Source organism: Pteropus vampyrus, unplaced genomic scaffold, assembly GCF_000151845.1.
Source record: "Pteropus vampyrus isolate Shadow unplaced genomic scaffold, Pvam_2.0 Scaffold453, whole genome shotgun sequence".
NCBI lineage: Eukaryota > Metazoa > Chordata > Mammalia > Chiroptera > Pteropodidae > Pteropus > Pteropus vampyrus.
In genome coordinates, this window is record NW_011889234.1 from 512,060 (window position 1) to 525,612 (window position 13,553).

The 13,553-nt window shown below is 37.9% G+C and overlaps 1 protein-coding gene across 3 annotated transcripts in view; it reads left to right on the top strand.

Annotated features, from left to right (window-relative positions):
* SERTAD2 (SERTA domain containing 2) overlaps positions 1–13,553 on the top strand; it is a 107,726-nt gene that overhangs the window by 16,304 nt on the left and 77,869 nt on the right. The window contains exon 2 of one of the 3 annotated variants that reach the window (XM_011381860.2): positions 9,659–9,862. The exons of the other annotated variants lie outside the window; for them this stretch is intronic. The gene's annotated coding sequence lies outside the window, so the exon portion shown is untranslated. The remainder of the gene's footprint in view (positions 1–9,658; positions 9,863–13,553) is intronic. 3 annotated transcript variants of the gene reach the window in all.

Here is a 13,553-nt window from a genome sequence, read left to right on the forward strand (position 1 = left end):
ATCCCAGAGGTGATAGATAGTAGAAAGAAAAAGAATAATGAACGCAGCCCCTATTTTCCTTTTGCCTTTTTGAATTTGATTCAATATAAGGTTGCTTTCAGCCAGGAGATTTCATGAGTGGGCATATGTTAATAAGCCAGATACTTTTTCCTTTATAGTCGTAAACTTAACAAAATATCTCCCCAAAGTGGCTTCAGTTAGAGTGTGTTGATATTAGAGTGAGTACTTCCTGAACTTACAGGAGGAAGCAACTCCAACCACTCTGAAAATGAAGTCATTCCTATAAAACTTGGCTACTGCAGTCTGAAGATATTTTGTACTTTGAAATACATGTCCCATATTCTTTTCGTTAGTGAATGTTTGTAGAACTTGAGGAGGAGTCTGTAAAAAAGTAGAATTGACTGTTCTACCTTAAAAATGCTTTCAAAAAATCAAACTGAGAATGAAGTTTCTGAGAGTGGCAGTTTTTTTTTTTCTCCTTCAGAGAGTAACAAAAGTGAAAGTTGCATTTTGATCAATTTTGATTAGTTTTCTTAGTGAAAACATAAGCCCCAAAGCGTGTGCTGGTGCATATACACAAAACAGTTTTCTTGTTTTGGTGCCCCTGCATGTGAACCATTGCATGTACACACATGCCACACATAAATAGTCCATTCTTGCTCACACACAGCCAAAGGAGGCTGGCCACTGCGGTCTTCTGCTCAGTGGAAATTGGCAGCTCTTTCTTCTTCTGTAAACAACAGCTTGACGTCACCCCCTGCAGCAATGATAGCGGACCCACTTTAGAGATTCTCAACTGGCAGAGCTGCTGAAGGCCTGAAACTGGCTTTGATCATCTTCAGTCACACTTGAACAAACGGAATGCAGAGTAATTCATTCATGTCAGGAATATTGGGATAGCCCTTTAAAACTATTTGTAAAGTACTTACCCTTGAATTTTCGCATATAATCCTAGCAAGAAAACTGCGTGATGAGCAGGAGAATTGTAGTTCTTCCAGAGAATTAAAAAGTTAGCAAGTGGTGGAATGACTGAAATTCAGGCCTTCTAAACACTGTTTTGTGTCTCTTTTCATTATATGAAATAATGTCTTTAGTAAGTGTTCCTCTTCCATCTAAAATGTGTGGGATTATGATCTTTGAGGTTCCCCCCCCCCCAGTCAAGACATCTGTACATTAAAATCAGATATAGTCCTACTGCATTTGGGAACTGCTAGACAATAAGGTAACCCACTCCTTTGGCTCATAGAGTGCCTTTTGAAAAATCTAGCCTAAGTCTACAGTCATAAGCTTAATGGGAAAGATTTATTAACAAGATGATCCTGTTCTTCATTTGGCCTCTGAAAGCTACATAAAATTGAGAGGATTAATGATCGTAATTCTTTTGTGTTGCTAACTGGAAGAGACAAAATCAACATGAAAGGACTGTTCTATTAGTTAGAAATCAGAATTTTATTTGGAAGGAGGGAGGAGTTGAGCCACTGGTTAAAACATAACTTAATTTGTTGTATAAAATAGTTGTCGTTCTCACGTGCCTACTTCTAGTTTATTTTCAGGCAGTTATAAAAAGTGAAAAAGAACATTTACCTCCTATGATTTATAGTTGCATATATGGCTCAGGAATACTTCAGGTTGTAGATAACTCTTGGTTTTCTGTTTGTGACTCTGAGTTGGTTTTTCAGTGTGACCTTAAGAGTAGGAGGGCAGGTGTTTAGATCTGTGTGGACTATCCATAGTAAATTACTAGGACTTTAACTTCTCTGCTCAGCGCCCCAACTTCAGCCAGCTCCCCTGATTTTGAGGTGTATGTTTAGGGGATGCAAATTAATGTTGATTTTAGCTTACCCCTGACAGAAAATGTGTTAAAACCTTAAGTATTAAAAAGGGAAAGCTAATAAAAAATAAATAAACTGCCTTCTAAAACTGCATTTTGGCACACAGTGAGCACTCAAAAATGAATTTTAAACAAAGCTGTGCTAATCAGAAGTTGACCATATTAGCAACCTCAATAAGCTGGCATCCATACAATAGTTGACTAAAATATACCCAAGGAAAAAGTGCATTGGGGTTGAAAGAAACATTTTATTGCATAACTTAAAATTAACTAAAAGAGCTGTTTCTTTTTTATTTGATTTCATTAAATGGAAAAAAATACTTTTGTCTTTAAAAGACAATACTGCTGGTTTTTAAAATTACAACAGGTTGAAGGACTAGAGAGGTGAAATTCATAAAAATCTGCTTTAACAAAGAAAACAAGTCACGACCTTCCCCCATCTTTCACTTCTTTCAGTGAGTGACAAAGAATAAGGCAACGAGGAACAGCTGCCAGTCCAAGCCCCTCATTTCTGTTGTTCAGGGAAGTCTCAACGTCTGGGTCCTGGGTCGGCTGCAGGCTGCAGGCTGCAGGCTGCAGGAGGGAACGGCCTTTGCAGTGCGCTGCCCCTGCGGTGTACCCCGGGCTTCCCCAGCACTGCCCTTGGGGGAAACCCACACCCACTTCTTACAGGAATGGCTGCAGGAGATCTGCCCAACCCTACATTAAGTTAAAAAACTGAGGCCTAAAGTGTCTCCGTTTATCATTTAACAGCAGTGGAGTTTCTCACTACTGCAAGAGGCTGTTTGTAATTGTGAACAAATAGTAGGGCAGGCAGAGGACAGATGTGAGATAACTGAAGTCAGCGGTAGAGCCGTGGGAGAGCCAAGTAGGGCTTAGATTTTAATTCTTAGGTAATCATCTTCCTGTCTCTTCCACAGTGGATATAATATGAGCAGAAAACAAAGTAGAATTTTAACTTTAACCCTTCATAAAAGCATTAGCCCTTTATTTTAACTCTTTAGAGTTTGAACAATATCATTTTGGCAGATATGTTACAAATAGGCATACCACCTGGATTTGTATGGTGCGTTGCAGTGGATAAACATTCTCAGGGTCATTATTTTATTTAATAGCCGCAGCTGCAGCCACCTTGTGAGATATTGCCCTTCTCCTTGATAAATGAGGAAACAGAATTCTGACTTGTTGAATGGCACACAGCTAGTAAGCAGTTCACAACTAGAGCTGCAACTAGAATCCCCGATTTTTGACTTCCGCTCCACTATTCCGTTCATTGAGCTAGGAAGGAGCACATTGATAACGTCCGGCGTTATGATCTTCTGCATTCTCGCTCATAGCTACACAGAAAACCACAGTCAGCAAATGCAGCTTAGTGACCAGTCATGTTACTCACAGTAAACACTTATACATCATCAAAGAGCAGCTTCTTGATTGACTTTGACATTAATAATCCAATAAAAAAAAAGAGGAGCCTTATTATTTCTTATTTAGAATCAGAATAGTAGCACAGAATGAAAATTAAGGACCATTTAGTTTCAATGTACCTTTTAAAAAAAATCTAGACTGTAAAGCCCTTCATAAGGAAAGTGAAACTCTAGTCAATGCAGCGAGCGACTAAGGCCCGTTTCCCCAGACTCAGACCAATGTGCTCTTTCTTTTGAAAAAGACACCTGCTTAAAGAGAGGCTGCAGTTCTCATCCCAGGAGCTAATTTGACTTGAGCTTCCAGCAGATGTTCCTGAGCGTCTACCCTTTGCAAAGCCCTGTGCTGGAAGCAGCCCTGCAGGAGTTTAGGATCTAGGGGAGACTTAATCCAGGGTAAAAAGCACCCAGTGCTAAGTGTTCAGCCATTTAAAAGACTAAGAATGTCATAGATAGATTCATGGATAACCCAGATTTGGTCTCAGTCTTCTGGAAACATGTATGAAGAAGCGCTTTCTTTTCTGACCTTCTATTTGTAAGAAAAATGACAACTGTGACCATTTTGGAACCTTTCAGAATAATGCTGCTCATCCTTGAGAAACTGAAGTATGAAGATTAAAAGCAAATTAAATTGTGATTGTTAACACCAGCTTTCTCTTTAGGCATTGTCCCTAGAAGTTTTGACTGAGAAAATCATGTATTACTCATGCCTTGTTATAAAAGTTCTGCTAATAACTTTTAACTCCTTGGTGTAAATTTTCAGAGAGCTGGTGGCAAGCAAGTCACATGCTTGCTGGCCTTCTGTAAAAGCTGTTCAGCCTACAACCTGGAAAGCCTTTTTGAAACTCCTGATAATTTGGGCAGTCTCCAAGTCAAGCTGACTTGATAGAGAATGCAGAATAATTGATCAGAATAATTACAAGTTCCATTTTATATAATGAGATCACTTTGCCAGAAAAAATACTCACGGAATGCCTTTACAGACCTAACTTGCACCAGAATTAAATTCGTCTTTCTCAGTAGTTACCACTAAAGCTGAACAAGCTACATTGTGTAAATGGGTCAGTTTCTGCAGTGTTCTGCATGAAATATTCACAAAGGTACACACAGAGGCGGTTGAATTATAAATTTCAAGGGCAAGCAAGCCTCCAGGAAAGCAGATCCAGGAGGAAGCTGTATTTATATTTTTAGAAGAAGGGAGGTTTCTCTGAAATTTAAAAACTGCATTCCGTTTTCCTAGTCTCTTGGCTTGGATTGTGCCCACCTCTGTCATCTCCAGGTTGTGCTCTTCAGTCAAACTCTGTTTATTCTCTCACGTTTCTGTCTCAAAGTCCTTGAATCATACTCAGCATATACTTGGTTATAATGAGGTGATCTTGCCCTCATCCGTTCTTCAGGGCTTTAGAACTTGATGGAATGGTTTGGGGTTAGCTTTAAAAAAAAAAAAAAAAAGAAACAGATACCCCATTGACTAATGTCTGTACAGTACTTTTTACCATGATGTATCTCACTGCTTTTATTTCAGGCCAAAGACAGAAGCAGAGTATTATAAATGGTGCATATGTGAACTCCACTGAAGAGGCTTTGAGGGTCCGACCTCCACTTACCATGATTACCCCAAAATGTCCTTCGTTTCATTTTGATAGGGAAGACCAAAGTTGATTTCAATAACAATCTTTTCATATTTGTAGCTTTTTATGAGTTGCGCCAGTTTTCCCTCTTAGATGATAAATGGTGGAGCAGGGGTTAGTTCCATCAAGTTTAGGGCAAGAACCCAATTAATTATTCATTGGGATTTAAATTTTCAATTCATCACTTTAGGAGAAAAACAGGCGTCGCATGTCTATCGGTTTGACTGAAAGTGTCAGAAACCTATCAGTCTATCTTAGCAAACAGAGACTTACTGACTTAACAGAAGCTAATAAAGGCTTGGACCACCAAACTGTGGGCAGTATTGCATTTGGCCTAAACGTAGCCAGAACTCTCCATCTTTCATCTCAGCTTCTATCTGTATGTTTGCTTCATTCCTTCACATGGCAGACCATTTTTCCACATGGTTGGAAACATGGCCACCAACAGTTTGTCTTATAGCTTCTGTCCCTGAAAAGTTCTCTTGATGTCAGATTTAAAAAGAAAATTATAGGCAAGGAACTCCTCAGATCAATATGGAACGTGTGTTAATCCCTGGGTCACTCGGCAGGGCTCAGGGAGGTGGCATCACTTAGAAACATGGCAACACGTGTGTTTAGCCATACGAATGGAAATGAGCGGCCCTTCCCAGGATAAGAGATGGTTGTTGGGAAGAAAATCCCCCAGCATGTATGCTTACTACATGTCAGACGAGTGCCTTTTAAATATTTTGATGGAAACTTATAATGAAAAATACATTTTACATTGAGGCACACATATACACACGTGGTTAATTGAAAAAAAAATTTCATGAAACAATACTCACCTTCACTATGTGGAGGCATTCTGATATTTTTTATTATATCCTATTGCAGTTCATTAAAAAAAATACTGATTATAATCCACCTAATTGTATAACTCAATGGATAATGGTCTATAGTTTGAAAAATAATAAGCTAGACATTAAAAGTAGCAGGTAGGTAACTTCATGTATAAATAGACATTTGGGCATGGATATGTATTCAGTTTTGTTGAAGAAATAACTTACATTCTAGAAAGATGCTAGGGTCTCAACGGGGGACAGAAATGTGACAGAAATGCCCTTTTCAGTTCTCCCGGTAGACATGACTGTGCATTTCCAACGAAGAAAAATCCGGAACCAACTCCCAACCCTTTTGTAAAGTTAGTAAAACAAATGCAATCAGCGCACTCTACTCTGTTTTGGACTCACTTTTTGCTGAGAAATACTGAAATCCTGTGGACCTAGAAAATTCCCCAAAGTGCTTTCGGTTCTGTCTTAAAACAAAACATTGGCACTACTTTCTTGAAAACTTTATTGTGGCAGCTTGAAGGGTGGCTTTTCTGATCATCGTAATACTATGAAGGATTGGATAATAGCTTTACTTATCTAAGAGTCAATTGAAAACCTAAGGTCTCTTGTTTTTGATCTTCTATTGAAACATTTGAATCCTCAGGCTTCTATCTCTTAAGTTGAACTGAGAAATTCAGATGAAACTTGACAGCAGTAGTGTAGGATGACTCTTGAATGAGACATAAGAAGATGCAGAAAAGAGTGGTTGAGTTCCTTTCTGCAAACGGTCAATCTGACTACTCTTGATGAACTTTTGTTCAATAAGATTGGAAACAGTAGATTGGGAAAGATATTTAGAACACATTTAGTAGACAAAGGACTTCAGAATATATAAAGAACCATTGGTGGAGTGTAAATTGGTACAACCATGTTAGGAAAAAGTTTGGCAGTATCTAGTGATGCTGAGGATAAGATATCCTGCGATCCAGGATGTTCACTCCTAGATTTATACTTTAGAGTAGCAGTTCCTTAAACCTTTCAGTCCCACTGTACACTTTTAAAAATTGTTGAAGACCTCAAAGAGTTTTTGTTTATGTGGATCGTATTTATTGATATCTACCATATTAAAAATAGAGAAGTTTTGAAATATTCATTAAAAACCTCATTACATGTTAAAATAACTTACTTTTATGAAAAATAAATTTTATCAAAACAAAAAATTAGAGGGAAGAGTGGCATTGTTTTACAGTTTTGCAAATCTATTTGATGTCTACCTTAATGGAAAACAGGTGGATTCTCATATCTGCTTTTGTTGCGGTATGTTGTTTTGGTTGAAGTATACAAAGAAAATGTGGCCTCACACAGATTTATTGTTGGAAAAAGGAGGATTATTTTAAAAACCTTTTCAAACAATAGTAGATTTTCTTCCTTGCTACTCAACTAAAACTGCAGATGGTAGTTTCTTTGGTAGGTTGGTAGCAATGTAAAATTATGATCTGAAACCATAGCAATAAACTTTTAATTATTTTGTTACATTAAAATCTTTTAGTTTACTGTGCATGTTGAATAGATTTTTACTCATGCATGACTTTGTAACATCATACATTGATAATTTGGAAATATTGGTTTACTCAGTTATGCGAATCTTTTCATTGTTGACACATTTCATTATACAATATTAAAATGTCACATTCTTTAACTTTACTACTGATCTCATCAGAAAAGTGTTTAAGTATTGGGAAGCTGTCAAGCACTTAGTGGCAGATACAAGTTTTCTAAAATTCTAATTTTCACTTGAAAGCTCAAATTTTATCACTGGCACCCAAACTGTCAGTTGTTTTTCTTGAAGTGATAGGCTGACTTGTCTGCCAGATACTCAAGTCTGAATAACCATAGTTTGTCTGACTGTCACTCTTTCAGTAAAAATGGTGTCCCATTAAAAAAGGCAGCTACAGTCACCCAGCTCAAAGGCAAACAATTGCTCAAGTGCCTTTCTCTAGGCAACCTTTGTACCTTGGTATGTAGCAGAAGTGCTTTATGTGTACTCTCTCATTTCGTCACACAGAATATTAAAAAGACATGTACTGAAGGGTAGAGATTTTTTTAAACTTTTTTATTTTTCAAATTACTATTGGCATGTAATATTAATTTCAGGTGTACAATATAGCGATTAGACATTTCTGTAACTTCCAAAATGATCACCCTGATAAGTCTAGTACCCATCTGACACTGCACATAGTTATTACAATATTGTTGGCTATATTCCCGTGCTGTACTTTATATTTTCATGACTGTATTTATATCTGGTAATTTGTACATTTTAAAGGGGCAGAGATTTAACAAAATTAATACTTTTACTGCTTCACTAAGGACATTTTATCATGAACCTGGCATATTTTGTTCAGAATGTAGAGGTGAGGAATACAAGGAGTGCTGGTGCAGTTTGGTTCTACAGCCTTTGTTCATGTCGTTCTGAACTCATCCAACAGTGAAAAAGGCAAATAATATCTTAGAACTATTGTAAGAATAGTTTTGACTTTGTGGGCCCTCTGAAGAGGTCTAGAGTTCCCCAGGGGTCCTAGGACCCCTCCCCACTCCAGGAGTTGGACCATGCTTGAGAACTACTGCCCTAGAGAATGCACCGCTCTGTGCTCCAAGGTACACCAGGATGCATCAGGATAAATGCATGTGAGCAGGGGTGGGGGAAGGGCATGTGATCAAGGAAGGGCACATGGTAGGGAGAGTGCATTTGGGACGCTAACAGCGTTCTGTTTCTTGGCCTGGGTAGAACGTTTGTTCTATAATTATGAGAATTTGTTCTTTTATATTTATGCACTTTTCTATATCTCTATTATTTAAAAGTTCAATTCTCTTAATTTTAGTAGCATTGTTTCTGAGTTAGAGAGATAAAGAGTGTTGAGAAGGCAGGAACCCTTTGTGCTTGCCTTTTTGTATTGTGTGCGGGATGTATCTCCAACCTTTTCTGCTTTTTGGGTTGTGGTTGCTTTGGTTAAGGTAGAAATTCAGTTACTTCCAGTGCATTTCCCCGCTCCCAGTTACTAACATAGGAAGCAGTGAGAATTAGTGGGAAACTTTTTTTTTTTTTTAATTCAAAACTTTACATAGTACTTAGTTATTTGAGACTTAGGAAACTTACCATCGAAGCTGTTCCCCTATCCTTATGTTCTGGAAGGGGGAAACAAAATGAAAAGTGACTTGAATAAGGACACAAATGGAGAATAAACCATTTCTAACTTTTGCCACTATTAAATTTTTAGACTATGGTCACTGTAAATGAAATAAAAAATAGTAATAAGATTTTGGCATTACTGAATTATCTTATGGTCATGCTTTTAGAACATTTATCACTTTAGTTGTCTAATTTTATCTCTATAACACTGAATTAAGCACAACATGTACTCATAATTCTATTTCATAGATAAGAAAACCTAGGCACAGAAAAGATCAGGAATTCAGTAGCAAAGCCAGGAGTAGTCTTGATTTCATGATTCCTAGAATTTGCTTTTCCCATGAAGCTAAGTTTAATTGTAAGAGACTCAAGATAGTCATCAAAATCCGGACATCTTTTCTTTGCCTCATTGGTCCTCCTGCCATAAGCCAAGCTCTCGCACTTTGGATGAGGAACGTCAGTGTTCTGAATAGACTTGAGCACCATCTACTGTGCTTCCTGATGTTCTGAGATGGAATGAGAACCTTTAGAAAACCACAAAGACTCAATTTCAATTTTGTCTGTTAGAAACTGAGTCCACTGAGATGTGCATTCGATGCTACTAATCAAAGCCTTCCACATGAACCCACGTGCCATATAAGCAAGAGGAGTATTTATCCTCCACGTATTAGCTGTCAGGACGACCAGAAAGTGGTGGAGCTGGACTGCAGATAAAACTGATTCACTTTCAGATGTACCCGATCTCCCAACAGGACTGTCCTTTTGTTCCTTGGCAGAGGTTCACACACTCAGGATTTGTGTGTGGAAGAGTGTGCGCACTAAGAGAAAAGAATTATCCAGCTTGATTGCAACAGATCAGGCAAAGATTGCCTGGACTCTGCAGGATGTGTGAAGTGACTTGCTCATAGAACCAGCTCTGATTTAAATGGATGTGCGAAATCTTCATGAAAGCGACTAAGAATCTCTGGCAGCAGAGTGGGGTAATTAGAAATAAATTAGGGCTCTTTTTATAGTTGTCCGGGCTAATCTTTTTCTTTTCTTTCTTTTCTTTTTTTTTTTTAAGTAATACTTATCTTCGTTGGATGTTAGTGTCCCTGAGTAAATAAAAACATTTTTTGATATTATAAATCCTATATTTCACAACCAGGATCCACTTTGGTCAATATTTTTCTCATTAACTCCTACCAGTATCTTATTTATAAGATTTGGGTCTTAATCAAAGTATTTTCACAAGTGAAATATAACAGAAATCTAAGAAATGAGTCTACTAATTGCATTTTTCCTGATACATTTCAAATAGGGCAGTCTAATTATAAGCAACCCCTATATACAAATGGCTTCTGCTCTTGCCCAATTTCCCGCTTCTAACCAGGCCCAGATGTTGCTGCCATGGAAAGTGTTGTCAGTGCTCATAGAGAATCTGAGGGTCAGAGTGGAGGAAGGAGGAAAAGTTTATGAAAACAGTGACCAGGGATGTGGACCCCAGAAACAGAGCCCATCTGGTCATACTGTAGTGGTTTCCTGTCCTCTCGCCCACCACCAACGTGCCTTTTCTTTTTCATCCTTGTCAAGTGCCATTGAACAGAGTAACAAGTGCAGGGCAGCAAGAGTCTTTAACATATTGCAAGGAGGATAAGAGCATGAGTTTGGAGTTGGACACTTCAGACTTGAAACTGGGCATTACTACCTCCCAGCTCTGTGTCCTTTGAGCAGGTTGCTTTACTCCGCCTGGCAAGTCTGTTTTGTCTTCCGTGAATGGAAATAATTGTACCTGCCTCCCAGGGTTACTCTAGCATTAAATTAATTCCCATATACAGTGTACATGGCTGCTCCACACCTGGGATATAGTAAGCTCTCAGTAGATGGTAGCTCTTTATCACACATGCAGACAACTAAAAGATTCATTAATGATCCCTACAGTGTAAATTATTTTTATGACAGTGCTTTATTCCAGATATCTAATTGAACTCTACTCCCTGGAGGAGCTGACATTTTGACAGGGTAGGACAGTAGGGAACTCTTAGCAGGGAGGTGCTAGGGAAAAGGGCAGGTCAAGGTGATTTAGAGCATCATAATGTCCTGGGAAATGGGGAGAGGAAGACTAAAAAGTGGGACTGGTGCATTCTTCCTCCAGAAAAGGGGGAGGATTATTATTCTTCCTCCTCCCTATTGAACCACATACACATTGCTGCTAGGACCTCAAACTCAGGCAGGCACTGTTAATAATGTACCTGCCCTCTGGCTGCACATTGAATCACCTGCAGAGCTTAAAAATGTACCCATGCTTGGGCTCTGCCCCAGTCCCTTAAATCTGGATCTCTTAGGGGGTAAGACCCAGCAGCACCTCATGTGGGTTAAGTACACTTGTGAAGGTTAGCCTGGAAACCTGCCCATTCCAAGTTCTAAACAAGTGAGAACTTTTTATACACACATACACACACATATGTGCGTACGCAGTCTTAACTTCATCAAAACTTGGCCCTTCATTGATTCAACAGTCATGAGGGGTGTAGAAGAGATGCTATTGTCAATGCTGTTCAGGTGGAGAAATAAGCTTTATTCATAAATAATTAAAAAATTTCCAAGATCTCATGAATGCCATCATGGAGGCATAAATTGGCATGACAGTTCAGAGGAAGGACAAAGCATCTCATGAGTGCCAGCAGGAAAGGCTTTTTGAAAGAAGTGCAATCTGAACTGAATCGTAAAGGATGGGTAGGACTTTGGACAATGAGGGTGAAGAGAGGAAAGGCATTTCGGAGAGAGGGAATGTTAGGAGCAAAACTCGGAAATGGAAAGCTCAAGACACATAGGAACAATAGATAGACCAGCTGAGGAGAGAGCTGAAGTTCATGCAGTTGAATTTGGCAAGGTAGTGCAGGATTCAAAGAGAAGGGTGATGTGGATAGAGCTGATCTTAGGAAGCTGAATCTGATGGTACACTGATGGGAGAGGACTGGAAGCAGATGTGTTTTCGTAGACATATGTCTTTTCTGAAGAAAAGAGGCTATGTGAAGGAGTGAGGGAATAGCATGTGCTGAACAACGAACAATGGTGGTGGGGTGACCTGGAGAGAATGAGAAATGGGAGGGGAGGTGGCCTGATCAGGGGAGAAGAAACTCCTTCTTTTACTTGACCCACTGTTGCCAAATGTCTGCATATTATTCTGCAAAATCTATGTCGGCCCATTTCAAACCACCGTTTGGATTATCCCTAGAGATGCAAAGGTACAGACAAAAGGTGGAAATTTTTTTTAAAAAACTACCTTTTTATTCTCTGAGTTTTTTGTTGTTGTTTTTTTTTTTTTCCTCCCTGAAATTGAATGTAGAAGACTGGAAAAATTAAGATAAAATGTTTCTGTTGCAACCCGCTCATAACTGTTGATTCCTCCCAAATTATTTCTAAAACCTGGCAGTAGAAAGACTTCTCTGGAAAACCATCTGCAACTCTCAATTCCCTGAATCTCATTCTTCCTTCGTCAGGCATTATTTACCTAATGTCCCAGATAAAATGAACTCTTTGGGAGAATCTGAGTGCATTTTCACTTATGAGCACAGAGAAATTTTTTATTTAGAAGTAGGAAGGGTTTTGTTGTAAGTCAACCCATGTGGCTGCAGAACTTCTATCTAAAAATTAAGGAAGGCACATGGGTGAGGCAGCACCTCTCTTTGATTTGCCTGGAGGGCTCTGCACTCAGACTCTTGAGAAAGGATAGTGATTGATGTTATTTTTAACTAATGCAAATATTAAGAATGAGACGAAAGGCTATTGTTAGTGTTGCCTTAGAAATAAGACTAATTAGGCAAAATCATACATGGGCGAAGTTATAGTGAGATTAGGGATGGGAGGTGGCTCTCCTTTGGGAAGTTTTCTCCACTGAAAAGAAATTGAAAAATTGATATGGATAGGAAGGCAATAAAAAGACAATAGAACAATATTAAAAGTTTTTATTTTAAGAAAGACACCTAATCACAACCCTCAAACTACTGTTTTTACTTTTGACATTTGCCTTATTCCATGTATGTATGTTTTTATATAGGTTTAAATAATATCTATAAAATGATATGTTCTGGAATATGCAGTTAAACTATAACAATCATTTTCTTGCATTTCTATATTGTGTTTAATATTATAAATATTCTGTTTATAAATCATTTATCAAGCAGTTCTTTAATGCTACATTATTAGATTGTTTCTTATTTTTAGGTATTAGAGAAGCACTGCATTGTGTATCTTCTATAGATGCCTTTTTGCTTTTATTCAATTACTTCCCTACAATAGATTCCTAGGAGTAGATTTATTTAGTCAAGGGTACGATAGCTGAATGGTGCTTGTTTCAGTTCCTTTCTGAAAATGAATACTTTCTGTATCTGCTCAACACGCATAATAAACCTAGAAACTGTAAAACTTTCCTATTTTACCACACTTTTAGTTTTTAATCTCAAATTGACAAAAACTATTATTCCCTTATATTTAGCATCTCATAAATATGTTTACATTTGTAATCTAAATTAAAAATAAGTCCAGTTCCTGAATTTATAATTATCCAAATAAGCTATATTCTTTATTGTATAAAATAAATCCCATACATTATTTTCTGTTTTCTTCAATATTTCCAGAAAGTTTGTCACTGTTTTTAAAAAAACTATAAATCCCTAAAAAAATCCTAAT